Genomic DNA, 25,270 nt, shown 5'->3' with positions numbered 1-25,270 from the left:
ACTAGGATGGCCTCCCATAGAGATATAAATACCTATCTAGCATAAAAGTATTATGGTTAGTCTCTCACTCTCTCTCTCTAATTTGAAATGACATTTCCTATTTAATTTTAGAAAGAAAAATGAATGAATTCTTGTTTCATTTGATGTCACTGCCATATAAAAAACAAAACAAAATGTGACCATTTTTTTAAAGCCCCCTCTTGGGCTTTCTCTACCCCCTGCGGGCCATCCCTGGACTGTTGACACTCCTCATGATTCCATGGGCTCTTCCTTTACATATTTTAAATGGATAGCCAGGTATAAAACTGCAGTATTAAACTATTTCCCAAGTACCAAATTAAGAAATATCCTTATCCTATCTCTTAAGCTTCTACAAACCCTATTTGCCAATTTACAAGTTATCAGAACTTGCTCCACCCAGATATATATATTTTTTTTAACCTAGTACCTTTTCCAGCTCGGTCAGTAATCAGTGCTGGGAACCTGGCCTCAGGAGCTTTTTGATTTCTAACTATCAAGACCGATTCCCTCTATTTTAATAAACTCTCCCACTGTTCTAAGTCTGGTCATTGCAGCAAGGATCCTGCAGTGCCAGTGCTGTGTGAAGCTCCGCCCTCTGTTTGATGTCATCACTCTGTTACCACAATATACAGCTTCTCCTCTTGTGACGTCATCAGTCAATGCCCAGCAGAAAGCGGAAGTACCTTGTACTGAAGACAGAGACTCACAAAGAGTCTTTTCTTAAATTTGCAGATTCACAGCTGCAAGCCGGAAACCTTCAACCCCAAATCTCAGCTTCTGCTCTTCTGCAACAACCTCCGAGCTGCACTGCAAGAGGCAAACACTCCGCTCTTCCCCAGCTCGAGAAAGAGCCTCCAATTCAGTCCTAAACCTGAAAGCAGCAAAAAAAAGAGGAAAATGCCTGCAGGAGCTTCTGCTCAGGTAGGAGATTGCCCCTCCACAACTTCCTGCTCGCACTCTACAAAACCTGCTGCAGCTTTCTAATCTGGGACACTGCAGTCAGCCCTCACTTTGATAGGACCCCTAGCAGAACTGGGATGCAGGCAAGGCACTTTGGAATCCTCCTGAGTGAAAGGAGAAAGATCAAGAATCGCACAAAGTGAGACTTTGTGTCCTAGATTCTGTGTGTAACTGGTTTTCAGTTTATATAATCCTGCTTTGGGACTGTGTGTTATGAGTGAATTATATACACACAGCAAACTCTCCTCCTTCCCTGCTAAACCCCAGCACTGTGAGGTCTAAAATATGATGCTACTCTGGGACTGTGCATTATGTGACTGGGAATTATATGCTTTGTGCTTCAGGTCCCAGTAACCTTTGAGGACATCACCATCTATTTTTCCCAGGAGGAATGGGAGTATTTAGAAAAATGGCAAAAGGAGCTTTACATGGATGTGATGAAGGAAAATTATCAGATGCTGAGCTCACTAGGTAAGACTTTTTTTTTTCCAGAAAAGTATATTGAGGAGTAGGAAGAACAGAATATTATTTGGTTGTAATCTGAGTGAAAGCCTTTGTTATTGCAGTTTGCTACAAACAAGGTTTTTTCTGTGATATTTTCCAGTGCAAAAGCTTGAGAGAGAGAGGAATGAATGACAACATGACCAGAAAGAGAGAAAACAAGAGGGTGGGATTGAAAGAGAGAAGACATCAAACTGGGAATGATAAAGTTACAGAGAAAAGAAGAAAGGGCTAAAAGATAGAGAGGAATATGAAAAGATCATGCAGGTATAGGAGATGTGTAGAAGGGTGAGTATATGAGGTTGAAAGAGGAGGGAGAGAAAAGGGTAAGAAGGATAGAACTATGGTAGAGGAGATGACAGAATGCATAGGAGGAAAATGGGAGAAATTCAGGAAAGTAGGGTAGAAAGTGAAGGGGCAAGGAGAGAGCAGGAAGGAGAGAAATGAGCGATTATGAGAGGGCAGAAGGAAGAAAGCATGAGGATGTACTAGAGGACACAGAATTGAGCATAAGAAATTCCATACTGGGTCAGATCGAGGGTCCATCAAGCCCAGCATCCTGTTTCCAACAGTGGCCAATCCAAAATACAAGTACCTGGCAAGTACCCAAAAACTAAGTATATCATATGCTACTGATGCTGGCTATTTTCTAAGTCAGCTTGATTAATAGCAGGTATTTTAGGTTTAATAATGTTTTTAGGTTTAATAATGTATTTTAATATTTAGCTGCATGTTTTATTTTTGTTGTGAACCGTTATGATGGGTCCCTAGTGGCGGTATATAAAACTTAATAAATCTATATCTAATCTAATGGACTTCTCCTCCAAGAACTTATCCAAACCTTTTTTAAACCCACTTTACTAACTGCATTAACCACATCCCCTGTGCATTGAGTGAAAAATAATTTTCTTTGATTAGTTTTAAATGTGCTACATGCTAACTTTATGGAGTGCCCCCTAGTCCTGTTTTCCGAGAGGGTAAATAATCGATTCACATTTATCCGTTCTAGACCTCTCATCATTTTAAACACCTCTATCATTTCCCACCTCAACCGTCTCTTCTCCAAGCTGAACAGTCCTAACCTCTTTAATTTCTCCTCATAGGGGAGCTGTTCCATCCCTTTTATTATTTTGGTCGCCCTTCTCTGTACCTTCTCCATCGTGACTATATCTTTTTTTGAGATGCGGCGACCAGAATTGTACACAGTATTCAAAGGTGCAGTCTCACCATGGAGCGATATAGAGGCATTATGACATATTCTGTTTTTATTTACCATTCCCTTCCTAATAAGAACATAAGAAATTGCCATGCTGGGTCAGACCATCAAGCCCAGAATCCTGTTTCCAGAGTTTTATTGTGCGTTGAGTGAAAAAGAATTTTCTCCAATTAGTCTTAAATGTGCTACTTGCTAACATTCTGTTTCCTTTTTTGACTGCCACAGAACACTGAACCAATGATTTTAATGTTATCCACTATGACTTCTAGATCTCTTTCCTGTGTGGTAGCTCCTAATATGGAACCTAACATTATGTAACCATAGCATCACCTTGCACTTATCTACATTAAATTTCATCTGCCATTTGGATGCCCAATTTTCCAGTCTCACAAGGTCCTCCTGCAATTTATCACAATCTGCTTGTGATTTAACTACTCTGAATAATTTTGTATCATCTGCAAATTTGTTAACCTCACTCCTCGTATTTCTTTCCAGATCATTTATAAATATATTGAAAAGCACAGGTCCCAGTACAGATCCCTGAGGCACTCCACTGCCCACCCCCCTGCCCTGAGAAAATTCTCCATTTAATCCTATTCTGTCTTTTAACCAGTTTGTAATCCATGATAGAAGCCTCTCATGAGGAACTTTGTCAAATGCCTTCTGAAAATCCAAATACACTACATCTACCAGTTCATCTTTATCTTCAAATGTATTAACCCCTTCAAAAAAGTGAAGCAGATTTGTGAGGCAAGACTTGCCTTGGGTAAAGCCATGCTGACTTTCTTCCATTAAACCATGTCTTTCTATATGTTCTGTGATTTTGATATTTAGAACACTTTCCACTATTTTTCCTGGCACTGAAGTCAGGCTAACTGGTCTGTAGTTTCCGGGATCGCCCCTGGAGCCCTTTTTAAATATTGGGGTTAAATTAGCTATCCTCCAGTCGTCAAGTACAATGGATAATTTTAATGATATGTTACAAATTTTAACTAATAGATCTGAAATTTCATTTTAGAATTCCTTCAGAACCCTGGGGTGTATACCATCTGGTCCATGTGATTTACTACTCTTCAGTTTATCAATCAGGCCTACCACATCTTCTAGGTTCACCCTGATTTGCTCAGTCCATCTGAATCATTACCCATGAAAACCTTCTCCAGAACGGGTATCTCCCCAACATCCTCTTCAGTAAACACCAAAGCAAAGAAATCATTTAATCTTTCCGCGATGGCCTTATCTTCTCTAGGTGCCCCTTTAACACATCGATCATCTAACGGTCCAACTGACTCCCTCGCAGGCTTTCTGCTTCGGATATATTTTAAAATGTTTTTACTGTGAATTTTTGCCTCTACGGCCAACTTCTTTTCAAATTCTCTTTTAGCCTGTCTTATCAGTCTCTTACATTTAACTTGCCAACTCTGATGCTTTATCCTATTTTCTTATGATGGATCCTTCTTCCAATTTTTGAATGAAGATCTTTTGACTAAAAGGATCTCTTTCACATCACCTTTTAACCATGCCAATAATCGATTTGCCTTCCTTCCACCTTTCTTTTTTTTTTTCCATCTTTATTTATAAGCTTTTATATTCAGTTAACAAGCATAAACGTGAGAAGAAATGATAAACAGAGATGGAAACCTCTTACATATTAATCTAGTAAATACTAATCAAAATGAATATCTCTAACATTAATTCTCTGTATTATCCTGACAGACCACATTATTGGGGGATATCCAATTGCAAATGTCTATCAATACAAAGTAAATAAACCACAAATAGCTAGTGTTCTATTTCTTTTCTATAGTTGGAACACATTTCTCAGAGCTTGTTCTAGCAACAGAAGAATCTGGATTGACTTTGCTATTCAAGAAGGGATTTAACTGTAAGGGGTCAAAGAAAACATATTTAACCCCACACTTGCACGGGAAATACAACCAAAAAGAAGCACCCAGTCCTAGAACAGCTGGACGCATCATTAGGAAACGCTTTCTTTTGGCTTGTGTTGATTTAGCAACATCTGGAAATATACGGATTTTTTTCCCTAGAAATAGTTCGTCTCTTTTCCTGAAAAACATTTTAAGAACGAACTTTCTATCAGAGTCCAGAGCTAGTGATACAATCAAAGTTGAAGTTTTCTCTACTTCTTCCATTGAAGTGTCCAGAAATGAAGATAAATGTGAGGTATCTGTTATAGGAGATACTACCGGCCTTATATTCAATTGTACGAAAGACTTAATCGATAGATAATAGGCTTTGGAGATAGGTGGTATCATTTCTTCTTTTATTAAAAGTATTTCAAGGAAATATTTGCGAAGCATCTCTGTTGGTGATACAAACTTTTTCTTAGGAAAGTTCAAAATCCTAAGATTACAGCAACATATGCTGTTTTCCAAATTTTCCAATTTGTTCTGTAAATATGAATGACCCGTTACAATTGTATCCACAGGTTTTTGCATTTTTATTTCCTTAATCTTGTGGGCCTCGTTTTGAACTTTTATTTCCAGAACTTGAGATTTTATGACATTAACTTGACCAGTTAACTCTTGTTGTTGGGGAAACAAAACGTGCAAGCTGACTTGTAAGATTAGTAATTGCTTCCCATATATTTTCTAGAGTTATTTGTGAAGGTTTTACAAGATTAACATTTATTACATCCGTTTCAGGTTGTAGAGACGATATTGAGTCCAATTTCAAATACAGCACTTTCTCCATTTGCTGTCCGGCTAACTGCTCCAAAAGCTTGCCCTTCCATCGCGGCTCCACCCGACGCTGAGGCAGCCGACTGCCTGCATTCTTCTCTGCGTGACGGGAGTGGGTTGATCATGTCAACCCTCTCCATGGTGGGGCCAGGTTGAGGAGGGGCCCGAGTTGGCTCCAGCGATAGCGATGACTCCAGGTCCAGACCAGGCTGCGTTGGAGCACCACACACTTCACTGTCCAAGGACTTTGCTTCAGAGCTAATTTCGGGGTTCCGAACAATGTGCTGGTCCATGGGGCCAGTTACAGGCAACATTTCGCTTGCTTCAGGGTAGGTTCTTGCCTTACCCTTCCTTTTTCCTTGCTGGTTTAAGGAAACTTCTTTAGCAAGCAATCCTTTATAGGAATTAGGAGAGATCCGGAGCTCCCGACACTAGCGTGCGGCCATCTTGGAAATCCCCTCCCTTCCACCTTTCTTAATGTGTGGAATACATCTGGACTGTGCTTCTAGGATGGTATTTTTTTTTTTTATAATTGAAAGTTTTATTGAAATTGTGCATAGAACAAACAACAATGGCTTAAACAAGTAAACAATAAACAATAAAGATATGTCACCAAAACAATATATGTCTTCCAGGCAACAGTTCTTTGAGAAACAATGCACGTATCATGTATAATCCCCTCTCCCTCCCCCCCTCCCTCCCACCCTGCCACTTACATAAAAATGCGAAATAAACCTTCTAAAGAAATCACAGGCAATCAAACCTTCAGTGAAAGTGTTATGAGATTGAGGAGTTCGATGCATTTCGAAGGGCCAGCCATTCCCGGTACGGCTGCCACACCCTCTGAGAGGACGCCACCTCACAGGCACGAAAAGTACTCACACTGTCATGTAGTAGACTAAGGGTCTGCAACCTGTCATGTATCTTCTCTACATCTATTGGACCCGACTCCTTCCAGACCCGCGCAATCTGGCATTTGGCAGCTGATATAATACAGTGAACTAATTTCCCCTGTAGTACTGGGAGATCAAACGGGAGATTCAATAATACTTGTTCTGGCGTAAGGACTAACTCAATCCCCAATATAGCTCTGAGTAAAACAGTCAAGTCAGCCCAGAACTGCTTTAAATAGGGACAAACCCACCACATGTGGTAGAACGTACCTTCCTCCCCGCATCCCTTCCAGCACCGGCAATCATAGGTGGAGTTGAACTTATGCAACCTAGAAGGCGTGTAATGCCAACGAAATAATACTTTGTATCTATTTTCTATGATTTGGGAATAAGGCAGGCCCTTTTTAGTACTAGCGAATATCAGGTCCCATGTCTCTTCCGACAAGGAGCGAGTCAAATCCCTCTCCCAGGCTTGCATATACGATGGTTTGATTTTAGGGTCCTTATTAATATAATTGTACACCTGGGATATAGCTTTTCTCAAGGTATCCGCTTGTTCACACCAGACTTCAAATTGTGTCTTGCCAAGTGCCATATCCCTCCCCACCCTCTCCGTTTGAAAGAAGTGTCTAATCTGTAAATAGGAAAATACATCCCCCGGTGGGAGATCATAGGTCTCCTGCAATGATTTGAAAGGGAGAAGTCCCTCCAGTCCCCATAGTTTGCCAAAAGTACAAATTCCTTTCGTATACCAGCTCCTAAATGTGGAAGAGGCCATACCCAAAGGAAATGTAGAGTTCGTCCGAAAGCTGGAACTATAGTAATACCATCTGTCCCCAGTCAGCTGTGTCCTCCACTTATCCCAAACTTGGAAGGAGTGAAGAGTCGGGGCCGTAGCCTGCACTAAAGGGGGACGCGTGATTTTGGGCTGCCATAGCAGGGAGCTAAGCGAAGTCACCCCAGCTAACGCTTGTTCAATTACTGCCCATTGTTTCTGTTCCTTTAGTCTATGCCAATCAAACAGGGCCCGCAATTGGGAAGCAACCAGGTACCATCTCAAATTGGGAACTCCCATGCCCCCCCGGAGCCGAGGGCGGTACAGGACCGCTCTGGAAACCCTCGGGGGTCGTCGTTTCCAAATATATGAAAAAATGCGTTTCTGCCAGCCATTAACTATGGCATCGGGGATAGAGATTGGGAGCGCTTGGAATAAATATCCAAGCCGGGGCAGGATATTCATTTTCACTGAAGCTATTCTCCCCGTCCAGGAAAGATAGAGTTCAGACCATCGATCCAGATCATAAAAAATTCTACGAATAAGGGGTGGATAGTTCAGCTGGTATAACTCCGCTGGATCTTTGCTGATATATACTCCTAGATATTTAATTTTTGAGGACGCTCAGCGGAACTGAAACTGCTGTTTGAGGGCTAGAAGTTCCGAGTTACGCAATGTAACATTAAGAATCTCAGATTTGTCTACGTTGAGCTTAAATCCTGAAACCGCACCAAAGTTACTTAAGGCTTCCAAAGCCCCTTTTAAGGAAGCGGATGGGTTTGTCAGGGTAAACAGAATGTCGTCCGCAAAGAGGGACATTTTATAAGATCTGTCTCCTACCTCCACCCCCCGTATCTGCAATGTGTTCCGTACCGTGGTAGCCAACGGTTCCAGAAACAATGCGAATAATAATGGTGACAGGGGACACCCTTGTCTGGTTCCCCTCTGAATATTAAAGGCGTCTGAGTAAATCCCATTGACCTTTACTCGGGCCGTAGGATTCGTATACAAAAGCTGTAACCAAGTTAAAAATTTATCCCCGAAATTCATGGCCCTCAAAGTCTGAAATAAAAACTGCCAGTGCACCATGTCAAAAGCCTTCTCCGCATCGACTGCGAGTAAGACCATCGGCTCACCCTCTTTTCTGGCCCACCCAATTAAATCAACAATTTTGCGTATGTTGTCCGCTGCCATTCTGCCCGGTATAAACCCTGCTTGATCAGCATGGACCAGCCTGCCCATAACACCATTCAACCGATTTGCCATAATTTTAGCTAACAATTTAAGGTCAATATTGAGAAGCGATATGGGCCGGTAAGATCCACAATGGGTAGGGTCTCTACCTGGTTTCCCCAGAATGGTGATTCCGGCTTCATTAGATCCTAATCTTAAAGGTTCACCATCCCGCAGGGAGTTAAATAGCTCCCGTAGTAACGGATTTAAAGAATCAGAAAATGTTTTGTAAAATTGAGGCGTATAACCGTCCAAGCCAGGAGCCTTATTCGCCTTGAGATCCTTAATAGCCCACTGAATTTCCAAGGGTGAGATCTCATGATCTAATCTACTCCGCTCTTCCGGTGTTAAACCAGGAAGAGAGACCCCGCCCAGATATTCCTGGATCTGTGTATCAGTAATATGTGTATCAGCAGTATATAAAATACCATAAAATTCCTGGAACCTCTTACGAATATCTGGGGGGGAAGTGAGCAGATCGCCTCCTGCAGACCGAATCCCTAAAATTTGATTTTGCAGTTGTCTACGTTTTAAGAATCTGGCCAATAGTTTCCCAGACCTATTTCCCCACGCAAATCTTTCTAAATTCATCATTTTTAATTTATCTGTCAGTTTGACAGAAGCCAAGGTTTTCAATTCCTCCCGGGCCTGTTGTAGTGAAGCATAAATAGCCGCCGACAGCGTATTTTTGTGTTTATCTGTCAGTTTGACAGAAGCCAAGGTTTTCAATTCCTCCCGGGCCTGTTGTAGTGAAGCATAAATAGCCGCCGACAGCGTATTTTTGTGTTCCCGTGCTAAGTGCTCAATCTTCTGTAGAAGCGTCTGCCTATGCGCTAATTTAGCACACTTCACATACGCTCCCTGCGATATACATTGGCCCCTCAAGACTGCCTTAAGGCAATCCCAAATCAGGGTGGGCGCTCCAGAATTATGAGTAATATACTCTTGAATGCCATCAGTGAGCTGCTGGCGAAAACTATCATCGCGAAGCAGAGTGTCATTCAGCTTCCAGGTTTTGATGCCAGTAGTGGCAGGTAGACCCCTCAGCTTTAAAGTTATGGAGGCATGATCGGACCACTGAATAGAGTGTACATCAACATCCCCAATTTTGTCCATCAGTAAAGTATCAACTAAAAAGAAATCTATACGGGAATAGGAATGATGGGGAGCAGAAAAGAACGTATATTCCCTTCCCGTGGGATTCCGCTGCCGCCAGGGGTCCACCAAATTCCATTTATCAATCAGAGATTTAAGACGCTTTCGGTGAGGACGGGAGCCCTCCTGTGCCCCCTTAGAGTTATCTAAAAGGGGATTCAGGGTCAAATTAAAATCACCCACAACTATGATCAATCCCTCCCCTTCCTTGTCTAGAAGCCCATCAATCTGGGAATAAAAGTCCCCCTGCTGAGTATTAGGTGTATATATATTCAATAGGGTATAAGTGGTCCCCTGATAATCAAAGCAGACTAACACATATCGACCATTCTCATCCTCAATATGTTTATGTATAACATAATCTTCCCCCCGACAAAATAGAGTGCAAACCCCCGTGTATTTAGCCTTCGGACGGGCTGCAGAAAAAAACCCTATGAGTGAACTCCGGCCAGTGTAACAGATGCTCATACCTTTTTGTGAGATGGGTTTCTTGCAGGCATAATATCTTAGCACCTATAGATTGCAGATCATGACGTAAGAGATGCCTTTTCCGTGGGGTATGAAGCCCCTTTACATTAAGAGAGAGAATATGTAACGCCATGATATAAAGTATTCATTATTGCAGCTGTCACATGTACAACAGAAATACAAATCCTTAAGCCCATAATGACACTAAATACCCCTCCACTCCCACATCCCACACACTTGGTCTCCCTGTATAGCTGGATTAACCTGTAATTGCCATAAATCATGATTGTCTTGTTTTCCCATAATCCCCCCCATCCCTGAGCCCTCCCCCTTCCCCCTACCCCCCTTAAGTATATGCGCCAAACTCTCATGGCGCTTCTGCCTAAGCAGATGAGACAAGTGAAGTCCCTGTAGCGGCCCCCCACTACTCCAGTGCCTGTTAACTGAAACAATACATGAATCGAGCTGTCCCAAACCAAATATGTTCACAATATCCTGGTCCCATCCTCCGGTGCAACGTGCATCCTGGCATTATCAGTCAAACAAGACGGGTATCTCCGGTTAGGTGTTTCCTCTCCTCCAAACCCCTGAAAAATGCAAACTGCTGGACAATTATCCCACCAAACACACTGAAGGAGCCCCTTCAAGTAGCGCCCTGCTGCTCTCCCATCAAAAGCTGGTTACTTGCATTCCTCCGCAGCCTACGACCTCCATTCTCTACCCGCTGCCATCTTCTGACCTCAGGTCTCTCCCGCTGTGGCTGTGCCGAAGGGACCTGAACTGGAAAGCCCGCAGTCGTCAAGATGGCCGCCGCATCAGAAATATTAAAGGCCTTAGATGTAATGCCTTGGATGGTGACTGCTATACCCATCGGGAACAACCAGCGATATCGTAGCTTCTCCCGACGGAGCACTGCTGTTATGGGTTGGTATTCCTGCCGCTTTTTTAAAGTGATAGAGGAGATATCAGCATACACCGCAATTTGGTGGGTTTCCCACTGCCAAGATTGCTGCTTTCGCGCCACTGCTAGTATTTTTTCTTTAATGGGAAATCTCAAAAAGCAGGCGATGATATCTCGCGGTTGATTGGCGCCCCGCGGACCCAGGGTACGATGCGCCCTTTCGATCGCAATGTCCGGTATGGCGTCCACTGCTTCCCCCGACGTCTCCTGTGATAGAAAAAATTTGCAGATGGATCTCACCACTGCCTCACAGTCAGCATAGAGTTCAGACTCTGGGATGCCCCGAAATCGTAGATTGCACCTACGACTCCTATTTTCTAGGTCCTCTAATTTCGCAGTAACCTCCACACATTTTTGGCTTAAAGAAGCCTCTTCTTCCTGCATCTTATTCAAGCGTATCTCCTGACCCTCCAAACGTATATCACACTCGTCAACCCGTCGTCCAATGTCCGCCATGTCGTCCCGAAGTTCCGCCATTTTCGCCATCATTTCATGCTTGTTATTTTTCATATCCCGGCGTAGATCTTGGAACCAGCAACGAAATTCATCTCGAGTAGGTATAGTATTATCCCGCTGTCCCTGTTCGGGATCTGAATGTTCGTCCTCCTCCATCGCCGTAATACTCGCGTCCGGGGTTTCAGGGCCCTCTGTAGGCCCCTCTTCATCTTTCCCCTTTGCGTAAGTAAATTGCCGCAGATCGGTTCCTTTTTGTTTGGAGGTCATGGCTAGATATATAGAGGATCACAAGAGACTCGTCGAGGCGTGTAAAAAAGTGGATGGGGCTCGATTCTCTGCAAAGTTAGCGGTAGGCGCTCTGGAGCTACCGACTCAGGCCGCCATTCAGGTTCGTGACGTCACCCGTCCCTCTCTAGGATGGTATTTTTAACAATGTCCATGCCTCTTGCACACTTTTTACCTTTGTAGCTACTCCTTTTAGTTTTTTTCTAACTATTTTTCTCATTTTATCAAAGTTTCCCTTTTGAAAGTTTAGCACAAGAGCCGTGGATTTGCTTACTGTTCCCCTTCCAGTCACTAATTCAAATTTGATCATATTATGATCACAGCTGCTGAAACTGACTGCTTACATTCCCCTGGTCTTGCTCACGTTAAAAGGTCCATATGCGCAAGTATCTGGGCCAAGCACGAGCAACTCTTATTTTGAAATTGCTCAATTATATGCGTATATGCTTTGTGTGAGCAACCCAACGCACAGAATAAAGGGGTGGAGTTAGGGGGTGTCAGGGGCATTCTGGGGCGGGGCCAACATTTAAGTGCGACATCACTTAAGTGTACCTATGCTTATATAATTCTGCTCTTCATGAGGTCTAAGTCTGTAGAAATCTTTTGAGGCCTAAAACGACTGGGTGAGGAATCTGCATAAACGGGTGGGGGGGATAGTGCAAGCTGAAGAACTAGAGGGATCTGGATGACCCTAGAGATAAACTGGACAAACTAGTAGACTAATTGGTCAAACTTGGAAGGACTTTCTTGCAAGAATGTTTTAAAATCTGCTTAGCTGCACGCCTTGACGATGGCAAATTTCTAAGGAAGATACGCGAATTACGTTTGCTTGTATAACCGCTTAAGATTAAGGGTACATGTACTTTACTTTAAATAGTATGCGTGCAATTGTGCGGACGATTTAAAATGCTTGGGTATGTGCGCCCGCACGCTCGTTTTTAAAGTTACTGTCTCTGTGAAGAAATGTTATTCTCGTGCTGTGGTGGCTGTACGACCCAAAGGGCAGACTGTTTTCCACTTCCTTGCATGCATATTTTGAGAATTTTTGAGGATTAGTGCACTGGACCATCCGTGTGTACCTGGGCACGTGTAAGTTCCATTGATTATGGATTTTTTGCATGAAGGCCTTTCTAAGGTCTTGGCTCTTAATACCCTAAAGCAGGGCTTCCCAAACCTGTCCTGTGGACCCTGGAGCCAATCTTTTAGGACATCCACAATGAATATGCATGAGATACATTTGCATACCATGGAGACTCCGTGTATGCAAATGTATCTCATGCATATTCATTGTGGATATCCTGAAAACCTGACTGGCTGTGGGGTCCCCAGGACAGGTTTGGGAAGCCCTGCCCTAAAAGTACAGGTGGCAGCTCTTGCTTGTTATAGAGGATGAATACAAAGAAGACTGCTGTCTTCTCATCCGGATGTCTCGTGGTTTCGAAGAGGTGTTAAGCATATTAGACCTCTGCTCCGGATTCTGGTTCTGCTTTGGATCTGAGCTTAGTTTTGGCGGGATCACATTTGCTCTTAAGGCAGAGAATTGTCTTTTGGGTATCTCAGTTCCCCATACAGCAGGAATTGTCAATGTAGCGGCTGATTTCCTGAGTTGCCAGAGGCTAGACGCAAGAAAATGAGAGCTGGCAGAAGTGGACTTCAATCAAATAGTGAAAAAAATGGTACCAACCCCAATGGGATCTGATGGCCACACATAAGAATGCGAAGGCGAAGCAATTCTTCAGCTAGAGAAGAGAATGGGGGAGCTAAGGAGGCAGATGCACTATCTCAAAGGCCAATGGTAGCAAAGGTGGCCCCTGAATGCGTTGTTATACATATTTCCCCCATGGCCAGTAATAGCAAAGGTGTTGAGGAGGATCGCAGACCATTCCAGGGCCAGTGATCCTGGTCGCACCAAATTGGCTGAGAGATCCATGGTATGCGGGCCTGGGTTGGCTGTCATGGAAGATCCTGCCCAGTTCTGTCTTACAGCTTGGCTTTTGAGAGGAAGAGACTTAGGAGGGGATACTCAGCCCAGGTAGCCTCAACTCTCTTGAGGGTAAGAAAGAAGTCCATCTCTCTAACATACATCAAAATCTGTAGAATCTTTGAAAGATAGCGTAAACATAGGAAAGTGCTAACAACGCAAAGTAGACTCAGCCACTGTTCTGCAGTTTGTCCAGGATGGGCTGGACAAGGGCCTAGTGGTAAATTCCTTAAGGGTCGAAGTATTAACTGCTCCCTGTTATAAGGGGCAAGTGAATGGGTCCTCTATAGCAGCACATCCAAATGTAGTTCGCTTCTTGAGGGGGGAGGAGGGGCAAAGCATGTGCGTCCTCCAGCAGAGCCATTAGTCCCACCATGGGACCTAAGTTTGGTACTAAAGGCATTAGTTAGAGCTGCTTTTGAGCCCCTCGGGAAGATCTCTATAAAAGATTTGACACTGAAGATGGTTCTGGTAGTGGCACTTTGTTTAGCAATGGGAATCTTGGAATTGCAAGCCTCGTCTTGCAGAGATCCTTACCTATCCTTTTCAAGGGAGAAGGTAACTATTAGGCCATTAGCATCATTTTTACCAAAGGTAGTGTAAGAATTTCAACTTTATCAGGTGATTTCTTTGCTTGTATTTAAAAAGATGGAATGTGTGGAGAAGAGGGAGTTACAATGCCTGGATGTTCAAAGGACACTATTGAGATACTTGAAGGTTACAAATATGTTCTGGAAGTTGGATAAACTATTCATATTATTCACAGGAGGTTGCAAAGGAGAAGTGGCCTCTAAAGCATCATTGCTTGATGGATAAGGAAGCCGTAGTGACAGCCTACTTGATGAAAGGTAGGCCAATTCTGGAGGGACAAACAGCACATGCAACTAGGGCACAGGCAGCGACCTGGGCAGAATACAAGGCAGTAGCACCAGTCAACATCTGCAAGCCAACCACATGGACATCATTGCACACCTTTATGAAGCACTATAGGTTGAATCTCCAAGAGAAGGAGACCGTTTGCCACAAGAGTCCTAGAAGCAGCCCTGGGTATCTCTCATACGGGATAGGTGCTACTTAGGTACATCCCTTTTGTCTGGACTGGTCTGCCAGGACGAAGAGGAAGGTACAATTATTTATTTTTTTTATTTAAAAACTCTTCTATACCATCGTTAAGTTAGATAACCATCACAACGGTTTACAGAAAGGCACGATAATGAAAAATATGAGTGGTATAGATTACAAATTAATCATGTGCCATCATAGTACGGTAACAATTTAATACAATAAACTATGTGTGTAAGTTAAGCCTGTTTGTTAGGAACATATTAGGCAGTTTGAATTTAACGTTAATATGCATTTGTAGGTTACAAGTAATAACTTCAAGTTTGGTGTGTCCTTATCAATCAACTGTTTTTCTCCTTCTCTTTATCTTTATAAAAAGCTTGTTTAAAGAGCCAGGTTTTCAGATTGGTTTTGAATATTTTCAAATTTCTCTGCAGCCTTATTTCGAGTGGCATGGTGTTCCATAGCACGGAGCCAGCCAGTGACAGTACTCTTTCCCTTACTTGCGTGAGATGTGCTGATTTGACAGAGGGGACAGTTGGTGTAGAGCCTTATTAGCAGATCTCAGGTTTCTTTGCGGGACATGTACGCGCAGTGCCAAGTTAAGCCAGTCGGCTTTTTCATCGTGGATTAGTTTATGAATTATACATAGTGCCTTATATTAGGTTCTTACCATCTAATTTTCTTTCCTTGAGTCCTGATAGACAGTCCAGAACCCATCCTGATGAGAGTTTGGAGTTATTTAAAAAAAAAAAAAAAAAGGAAGGTTAGAAGAGCATATCTATATCTCTAAGAAAAAAATTATAAGAGAGAGTATCTTCTTAGTAATAGAGGTATGCAGCCGGGGAAAGGAGAAGCAGAGTGAATGCTCAACCTATTGTGTCCCTTTTAGTTACTGTGTGTTAATTTCTTTGCCTGTTTTTTTCTATTTGCTTATACAAAAAAAAAAAGGGGGAGTGGAGCAACCAGTCTGTTATTGAGAGGAGACGAATCGCTACGAGAAACGCGCGATTGACATAGATATACATTTGATCTTATTTGGACCACCATCTGAATACTGCTCTGTGACCAACAAGCCCCTGAGGCAGCCACCATTGGTGGCGAAACTCGGCCAGAGTCGGGCATGTTTATAAGAATTTTACGTCTCCTTGATTAAACGTTGAAAAGGACTACCTTGTGGCATCCATTTCTTTGTTTTTTTCCTCACTGCTGTACTGGATCGCCTACCCTGCTGTTTTTTGGGCCCAAAACACTAATGATGCCTTCCCTCGGAACTATAAAATCATGATCACAAATCCAGCCACTAGGTGTCGCTATTGTGTGATGTCTGATACTCCCTTCCCTCCTAGCAACAGTATGAGTGCTGCTTCTGCACCATCCAAAGGGTGGCAACATTCATTGCCCATTGCTGCCCAGTCCTGGCTTTCCTTGAGAGCTGAAGACCCATTTATTTTATTTATTTATTTATTTATGGTTTTTATATACCGGAGCTCCTGTATACAATACATATCGCTCCGGTTCACAGAGAACAGTAATAATTACTGCCGGGTGGCAGTTTACATGCTGGGAATAATCCACACACACTCTCTCTTCCAATCTTCCCTCTTCCAGGAATGATCCCAACACTCTCCTTCCCCTCCTATCCCTTTTAAATCTCAGCTCCCTCACTCTACCATTAGCTGAATCCCAAGTCCTAGAAACTCACATCTGAGGCAGCGCTGTGTCCTTTCCAGCCCCTCTCTCCAGCTTCTCCCCACATGCCACTTGCAGGGTCTGCTTCAGGCTCACGCCTCACCTCCTGTTCCTTGCAGGCTTTCTGAGGAAGGGGATGGGTCTGAGGTAGCAGCAGAAACCACAAAGCAGAATTCAGTGCTCTGCTCGCATCTCCGTCCCCTCCCCTCCTGTTCATTGTGAGCTTTATGAAGGGGAGCGGCTGGCTTGGAGCTTCCTAGTATTTCCAGTGAGACTTGGCAAGTCGTATAATTTCCTGGGCTTTCCAGATGGAATCCAGAGAGTTTCCAGCTATGCCATGGCAGAGCACAGCACTAACACTGAGCCACTGGGCTGGCCCTGATTCCTTATGATTTACTACTTAAGAAGATCGGTCCCAACATAATCCTGGGGCAGGGTGAAAGAATATTTAGATAACTTAGTGCCAGCCAAAATCTTTTCAAGAGCCAGGCACTTTTTTTTTTCCTTATGATTTACTACTTAAGAAGACCGGTCACAACATAATCCTGTGTTGCTTCACGGACTTTGGGAAAGGGAGGAGGAGGGAAAGGGTAAGGGGGGGGAAGAAGGGGTAAAAGCGAAATGAAATGCTGTTTGTTGTTATTGTTGGTTGACATGTTATATTACCCTGCAAAACTAATAAATACAATTTAAAAAAAAACAAAAACTACAGGACCCATCGTCTTCTGGGACTTTGTCAGCTTCTCAGGCGGCTCGTCTGGAGGTTGCGGTAGCATATATGCCGGATGCCTTATATGACTTGGTGCGTTCGGTGGCCTGGACTATGGTCTCCTCAGTAGCGGCTTGGTGACTCCTATGGCTCTGCAATTGGACAGCGGATGCTTCCTCCAAGTCGCAACTGTGCAGTCTGCCTTTTCGAGGGAAGTTGCTGTTTGGAGAGGATTTGGATCAGCTGATGAAATCTCTGGGGGATTCCAAGGGCAATAAACTGCCGGAAGATAGAAAGCCCTACAGGAAATAATTCGGTCCTCGATCCTGTTCTCGGGATTTCTGAAAAAGCAGGTCGGGGAGGGGTGTTCCACCCTCTGGTTCCAGACAAAACTCTTCCCGTACATAGCCCTTTCGTGGCTCCAGTCATCCTGCCAGAGGTGGTTTTGGTCAGGGAACCAGAACTGGGAAGCCTGCGTAATGAAATTAGGCCCGCCCACTCCTCGGACAGGATAATCGCGGGCAGGTTGTCCCAATTTTACGAGGAGTGTGCCAGGATCACCTCCGATCGCTGGGTGTTGGAGATGGTAAAAGAAGGTTACGCCTTAGAATTTTCTCGGCCTCTCATGCCAGCCATTGTGGAATCACGATGCATTTCTCGCAACAAGCAAGCCGCAGTAGAAGACACTCTACAAAGATTGCTGGCCCTGAAGGCCAGCAATCTTTGTAGAGTTCCTCGGATGGCATGGGACGATCGTCCCCATGCCATCCGAGGAACAGGGGAGGTGACGGTACTCCATTTATTTCGTGGTTCCCAAAAAGGAGGACACTTTCTGACCCATACTGGACCTACAGAAGGTGAATCGCTGTTTGAAGGTGCCCCGTTTTCGAATTGAACTTCGAACAGTCATCGCAGCAGTTCGAAAGGGAGAATTCCTCGCCTCCTTGGATCTCACTGAACTTCCCGATTCACAGTTCTCACCAGAGATTCCTACGATTCAAGATCCTGGGTCAGCATTTTCAGTTCTGGGTGCTGCTGTTCAGACTGGTGACGGCCCCGCGCACCTTTACCAAGGTGATGGTCGTGGTGGCGGAGACCCTCCGGAAGGAAGGGATAATGGTCCATCCTTACCTCGACGATTGGCTGATTCGAGCCAAGTGGAAGAGGAAGGCGAGTGGACGGTTCTTCATGTGATCCTTTTGTCTCCATTCCCTAAGCTGGGTAATCAATGAAGTGAAAAGTCATCTGACTCTGTCACAGTGTCTGGAGTATTTGGGAGCTCATTTCGACACACTCCAGGGCATGGTGTTTCTCATGAACGACAGGATGTACAAATTGCAGCAACAAGTGCGTCTCTTGTTACAGCTTCCAATCCCCAGAGTGTGGGATTACCTACAGGTTCTGGGGTTCATGGCTTCGATGTTGGAATTGGTGCCTTGGGCCTTCGCTCACCTGAGACCGATGCAGAGAGATCTACTGTTGTGGAGTGTCAGAGCAATACCAGTTGCCCCTGCCTTTGTAGCAGCGAATCAGGTCCAGCCTGCAATGGTGGCTGTCGGAAGACAACTTACAGAAGGGGATGCCCCTTGAAGTCCCAGTTTGGGTGATCGTGACAATTGCACATTGCACATTGCTCCCCAGCCTTCAAGGCTGGGGAGCAATGTGCCTCGGTCATGCGGCGCAGGGAACCTGGTCCTTACCCGACTGGTCGTGGTCTATCAATCGCCTAGAGACAAGGGCAGTCCACAAAGCGTTGTTAGCATTCCAGTCTCTGGTGCAGGGGAGAATGGTTCGAGTCTTCTCGGACAACGCCACCACGCCACCACGGTGGCATATCTTAATCGCCAGGGAGGAACGAGGAGTCTGGCAGTGGCACAGGAAGCACAGTTCCTCTTTGCTTGGGCCAGCGTGGACAATGTGCAGGTGGATTTCCTCAGTCGTCAACAGCTGGATCCCGGGGAGTGGGAATATCCCGGGAGGGTTAGAATCACATTTGTGCCCGATGGGGAGTTCCCCAACTGGACCTCATGGCGACCCATGTCAATGCCATGGCGGACCGGTTCTTCAGCCGAAAGAAGGAAATCGGGGCAGTAGAAGTAGATGCACTAGTCTGCAAGTGGCCAACAGGAATCCTCCTGTATACCTTTCCTCCATGGCCCCTGATCGGGCGCGTTCTCCGGCGCATAGAGGACCATCCCGGTTCGGTAACTCTGGTGGCACTGGAGTGGCTGTGGTGGCCGTGGTTTGCGGACCTGGTACGGTTGGCGACAGACTGTCCGCTACGCCTAGCTCATCTGCCGAACCTCCTGCGACAAGGGCCCATTTTTTCGGATCAGGAGGATAACTTCTCTCTCGGAACAGGTGATTTCCACCCTGCTTCAGTCCAGGTGGCCCTCGACGTCTATGGCATACGCTCAAGTGTGGAAGGTGTTTGAAATCTGGTGTGACCAGCAGGGTGTAGTGCCGTTGTCGGTGATCATTTCTCAGGTCTTCAGGTTTTTGGAGCAGGGATTATCTAAAGGTTTGGCTTATAGTTTCCTGCGTGTTCAGGTTTCGGCCCTGGGATGTCTACTAGGATGGGTAGGTGGCAGCCCTCTAGCCAGCCACTCGGACATTGTCCTTTTCCTGAAAGAGGTGACGCACTTTCATCCTCCTCTTCGTGCCCAGAGTGGAATCTCAATCTGGTGTTGAGGGCGCTTCGTAATCCCCCTTTTGAGCCTCTGGGACACACTTCCTTAAAGGACCTCACCTTGAAGACAGTATTGTTGGTGGACATTTGTTCTGCGAGGCGTATTTCAGAATTGCAGGCTCCTTCCTGTAGGGATCGCTTCCTTCTCATCTACGCCGATAGGGTGTCCCTGCGCACGGACCCTTCCTTTTTGCCGAAAATGGTGGCTGCATTTCATGTTAATCAGTCCGTGGAGTTACCCGGATTCCCTGATTGGGCTCATGACCCCCTATGGGAAGAGATCTTCATCTGTTAGATTTTCGCCGGGTTCTCCTCCGGTATTTGAAGGTCACTAACTCTTTTAAAAAATCGGATCACCTTTTTGTGCTCTTTGGAGGTCCGAAGAAGGGTGTAAAGGCATCTAAGGCGACCAAAATGATAAGGGGAATGGAATAGCTCCCCTATGAGGAAAGACTAAAGAGGTTAGACCTTTTCAGCTTGGAGAAGAGACGGCTGAGGGGGGATTTGATAGAGGTGTTTAAGATCATGAGAGGTCTAGAACGGGTAGATTGAATCGGTTATTTACTCTTTCAGATAATAGACTAAGGGGCACTCCATGAAATTAGCATGTGGCACATTTAAAACTAATCGGAGAAAGTTCTTTTTCACTCAGCGCACAATTAAACTCTAGAATTTGTTGCCAGAGGATGTGGTTAGTGCAGTTAGTATAGCTATGTTTAAAAAAAGGATTGGATAAGTTCTTGGAGGAGAAGTCCATTACCTGCTATTAAGTTGACAGCCACTGCTATTACTAGCAACAAGTAACATGGAATAGACTTAGTTTTTGGGTACTTTCCAGGTTCTTATGGCCTGGATTGGCCACTGTTGGAAACAGGATGCTGGGCTTGATGGACCCTTGGTCTAACCCAGTATGGCATTTTCTTATCTTCTTATGTTCTTAGCTCACTGGCTGAAGGAAACAATTTGCTTTGCCTACATCAGGAAGGTTCACCCCGTCCTGACTGGTTTGAAAGCCGACTCAATGACAGTGCAAGTGGCTTCTTGGGCGGAGTGTCAGTTGTTGTCGACTGAGAAGATTTGTAGAGCCACAGTCTGGTCTTCCCTGCATACCTTCACAAGGCATTATCGTCTGGATGTTAGGGATCTGGACCAAGTGCTTTTGGGGAGATCGTCTTGTGAGCGGGTCTTTCGGGTTCCCGCCCGGTGTAATATGGCTTTGGTACATCCCACTGGTCTGGACTGATCTGGGTATGTACAGGAAAGGAAAATTGGTTCTTACCTGCTAATTTTCGTTCCTGTAATACCACAGATCAGTCCAGGTTCCTGCCCGGGTGCTACTGCCGAAAGAGTGATTTACCTAATGGTTAGCTGCTGTACATAGGCAATCTATCAGAATGATTCTATAATATTTTGTTTTTTGTTATAAACTGTGGTTCAAACCTGATTTTCAGGTATTGGGGTCGTTTGTTTCGAACCCTTGAGGGAAATTTTTTCCTATTCATCCTCGTTTCGGGAATTAGATGAGTTTTTTGTCAATTATACTTTGCTTGGGTATCGATAAATACTGATGAGCTGCAGGTGGCACACTTGGGATACCAGTGCCTCGAAGTTTGCTCTCTGACTCTTATCTGCTGGTGGGAGTGCCTAACCCTACTGATCTGTGGTATTACAGGGACGAAAATTAGCAGGTAAGAACTAATTTTCCTTTCCTCAAAAGTTGCAAATCTGCCTGGTGTTCATGGTAAGCAAGCTATGTAAACTAGCTTGTTCTTAGATCATGTGTATGTATATACCTCTGATAAATATTCATTGGGAATTCCCTGAATACCAGACCTGTTTGTGGCCCTTTAGAACAGCTGCTCAAATAGCTGGGAAAATGCTGACCATTGTCACGGTGAGTCTCTCTCACATCAAGTAATGTCTGTTCTTTATTTTCTTATCCAGAAATCACTGAGTCCAAGAGAAGGAATGAGGAGACACATCCTGAGGAACCCACTAAACATCTGGAATTGACTAAAGCTGTATCAGAGAGAAATGGAGGGGATACCTGCCCTTGCTGTGATTGGGAGAAAAACAGCTGGACTCAGTATAAACCAGAGGAGAGGCTGAGAAACCCAGCAGGAGACTCCACTGGGAATTTGACTCCCTGTGAGCAAAGTGCCAGTGATATCTCCCACACTTTGGAGCATCAAAGAAACCTGACAATAGAAGAGTCCATATGTAATGAATGTGGAAACTTCTACATAGATCAGGGAACTCTAAAGCCAGAAGATGGTTTTCATGGAGAAGAGAGACCTTATAAATGTAAAGACTGTGACAAGAACTTCAGTCTGAAGGAGCCTCTCCCAGTACTCCAGAAAATGCATATAAACCATGGTAGACCATTTCTCTATGATGAAGATGAGAAATGCTTCCTTCACAAACCACACTGGATAATGGCTAAGAGAAGCCACCCAGAAAAGGGAGATTTTTCATGCAGTTTAATTCTGAAAGGACATCTTACACAACGTCCAAGAATGCACATTAGAGAGGGATCCTTTTCATGCACAGAATTTGGGAAAAGCTCCAAGGAGAAGGAAACTCTTTCAAATCGCCTGAGAATTCACACTGGAGAGAGAACTTATACATGCACTGAATGTGGAAAAAACTTTATTAGGAATGAAGATCTTGAGATGCACCAGAGAATTCATACAGGAGAGAGTCCCTTCCCAAGCAAGAAATGTGTGAAAAGCTTCAGTGAGAAAGGAAACCTTACACAGCACCAACAAATTCATAGTGGGGAAAAATCCTTTCTCTGCAATAAATGTGGGAAAAGCTTCAGTCAGAAAGGAAATCTTACAGAACACCTGAGAACTCATGCTGAAGAGAGACCCTTTCCATGCACTGATTGTGGGAAAAGCTTTAACTGGAAGGGAAGTCTTGTAGAGCACCTGAGAATCCACTCTGGAGAGAGACCTTTTCCATGCAATGAATGTGGAAAAAACCTTTATTCACAAGAGGAATCTTGGAAAGCACCTTAGAATCCACTCTGGAGAGAGACCTTTTCCATGCACTGAATGTGGGAAAAGCTTTATTCTGAAAAGAAATCTTGTAGAGCATCTGAGAATCCATTCTGGAGAGAGACCCTTTTCATGCAAGGAATGTGGAAAAAGCTTTATTAAGAAAGGAAATCTTACAGAACACCTAAGAATTCATGCTGAAGTAAGACCATTTTCATGCACTGAATGTGGGAAAAGCTTCAGACAGAAAGGAAGTCTTTCATGTCACCTGAGAATTCATGCTGGAGAGAGACCCTTTCCATGCACTGAATGTGGGAAAAGTTTCCGTATGAAGACATCTCTTATACAGCACCTAGAAATTCATTCTGGGAAAATACCCTTTCCATGCACTGAATGTGGGAAAAGTTTTTTTCAGAAGGAAAACCTTGTAAAGCATCAGAGAATTCACTCTGGAGATAAACCATTTTTATGCAGTGATTGTGGGAAAAGCTTTAGTCAGAAAGGAAATCTTACAGAACACCTGAAAATTCATGCTGGAGTAAGACCCTTTTCATGCACTGAATGTGGGAAAAGCTTTACTAAGAGAGGAATTCTTACAGAACACCTGAGAATTCACACTGGAGTACGACCCTTTCCATGCACTGAATGTGGGAAAAGCTTCTGTACAAAGAGCTCTTTAATACAGCACCTAGAAATTCATTCTGGGAAAAGACCCTTTCCATGCAATGAATGTGGGAAGAGTTTTATTCACAAGAGAAATCTTGTAAAGCACCAGAGAACCCACTCTGTAGAGAGATCATTTCCGTGCAGTGAATGTGGGAAAAGCTTTGGTCAGAAAGAAAGCCTCGTAAAGCATCAGAGAATCCACTCTGGAGAGAGACCATATCTATGCAATGAATGTGGGAGAAGCTTTATTCGGAAGGAGAAGCTTATAAAGCATCAGAGAATCCACCCTGGAGCATGTCCCTTTTTATGCAAGGAGTGTGGGAAAAGCTTTAGTCTGAAGGAAGATATTCTAGATCACCTAAGAGAGCACTGGTGATCTGAGGGCTGCAGAATAAATGAACAGAGTAAAATTCTCTTGATAAGTCTAGATGAGTAGCATCACATGGACCAAATCTCAGCAAGGTGATCGCTACTATTTAAATATGTAAAGAAGGAAAAGATAAATCCATACTGGCTGCACATCACCTAGAACAAAATGGTGCTCACCTGGACCGGATGATATGCATCCTAGGGTACTGAAGGAACTAAAAAATGAAATTTCTGATCTATTAGTTAAAATGTGTAACCTATCATTAAAATCATCCATTGTACCTGAAGACTGGAGGGTGACCAATGTAACCCCAATATTTAAAAAGGGCTCCAGGGGCGATCCGAGAAACTACAGACCAGTGAGCCTGACTTCAGTGCCGGGAAAAATAGTGTAAACTATTATAAAGATCAAAATCGTAGAGCATATAGAACACAGTCAACATGGATTTACTCAAGGGAAGTCTTGCCTAACAAATCTGCTTCATTTTTTTTTGAAGGGTTTAATAAACATGTGGATAAAGGTGAACCGGTAGATGTAGTGTATTTGGATTTTCAGAAGGCATTTGACAAAGTCCTTCATGAGAGACTTCTAAGATAACTAAAAAGTCATGGGATAGGAGGCGATGTCCTTTCGTGGATTACAAACTGGTTAAAAGACAGGAAACAGAGAGTAGGATTAAATGGTTAATTTTCTCAGTGGAAAAGGGTAAACAGTGGAGTGCCTCAGGGATCTGTACTTGGACCGGTGCTTTTCAATATATTTATAAATGATCTGGAAAGGAATATGACAAGTGAGGTTATCAAATTTGTGAATGATACAAAACTATTCAGAGTAGTTAAATCACAAGAGGATTGTGATACATTACAGGAGGACCTTACAAGACTGGAAAATTGGGCATCCAAATGGCAGATGAAATTTAATGTGGATAAGTGCAAGGTGATGCATATAGGGAAAAATACCCTTTGCTGTAGTTACACGATGTTAGGTTCCATATTAGGAGCTACCACGCAGGAAAAAGATCTAGGCATCATAGCGGATAATACTTTGAAATCGTCAGCTCAGTGTGCTGCAGCAGTCAAAAAAGCAAACAATGTTAGGAATTATTATGAAGGGAATGGTTAATAAAACGGAAAATGTCATAATGCTTCTACATCGCTCCATGGTGAGACTGCACCTTGAATACTGTATACAATTCTTGTTGCCGTATCTCAAAAAATATATAGTTGCGATAGAGAAGATACAGAGAAGGGCACCCAGAATGATAAAGAGGATGGAACAGCTCCCCTATGAGGAAAGGCTGAAGAGGTTAGGGCTGTCAGCTTGGAGAAGAGACTGCTGAGGGGGGATATAATAGAGGTCTTTAAGATCATGAGAGGTCTTGAACGAGTAGATGTGAATTGGTTATTTACACTTTCGGATAATAGAAGGACTAGGGGGCATTCCATGAAGTTAGCAAGTAGCACATTTTAAGACTAA

At 43.9% G+C, this 25,270-nt stretch overlaps 1 pseudogene; it reads left to right on the top strand.

Annotated features, from left to right (window-relative positions):
• The first annotated feature begins 694 nt into the window (after positions 1-694).
• Positions 695-24,080, top strand: LOC115083819 (annotated as a pseudogene).
• The last annotated feature ends 1,190 nt before the right edge of the window (positions 24,081-25,270 follow it).

This window comes from Rhinatrema bivittatum, chromosome 2, assembly GCF_901001135.1.
Source record: "Rhinatrema bivittatum chromosome 2, aRhiBiv1.1, whole genome shotgun sequence".
Classification (NCBI taxonomy): domain Eukaryota; kingdom Metazoa; phylum Chordata; class Amphibia; order Gymnophiona; family Rhinatrematidae; genus Rhinatrema; species Rhinatrema bivittatum.
Note: the sequence above shows the minus strand (reverse complement) of the source record. Positions and strands in the feature narration are given on the sequence as shown.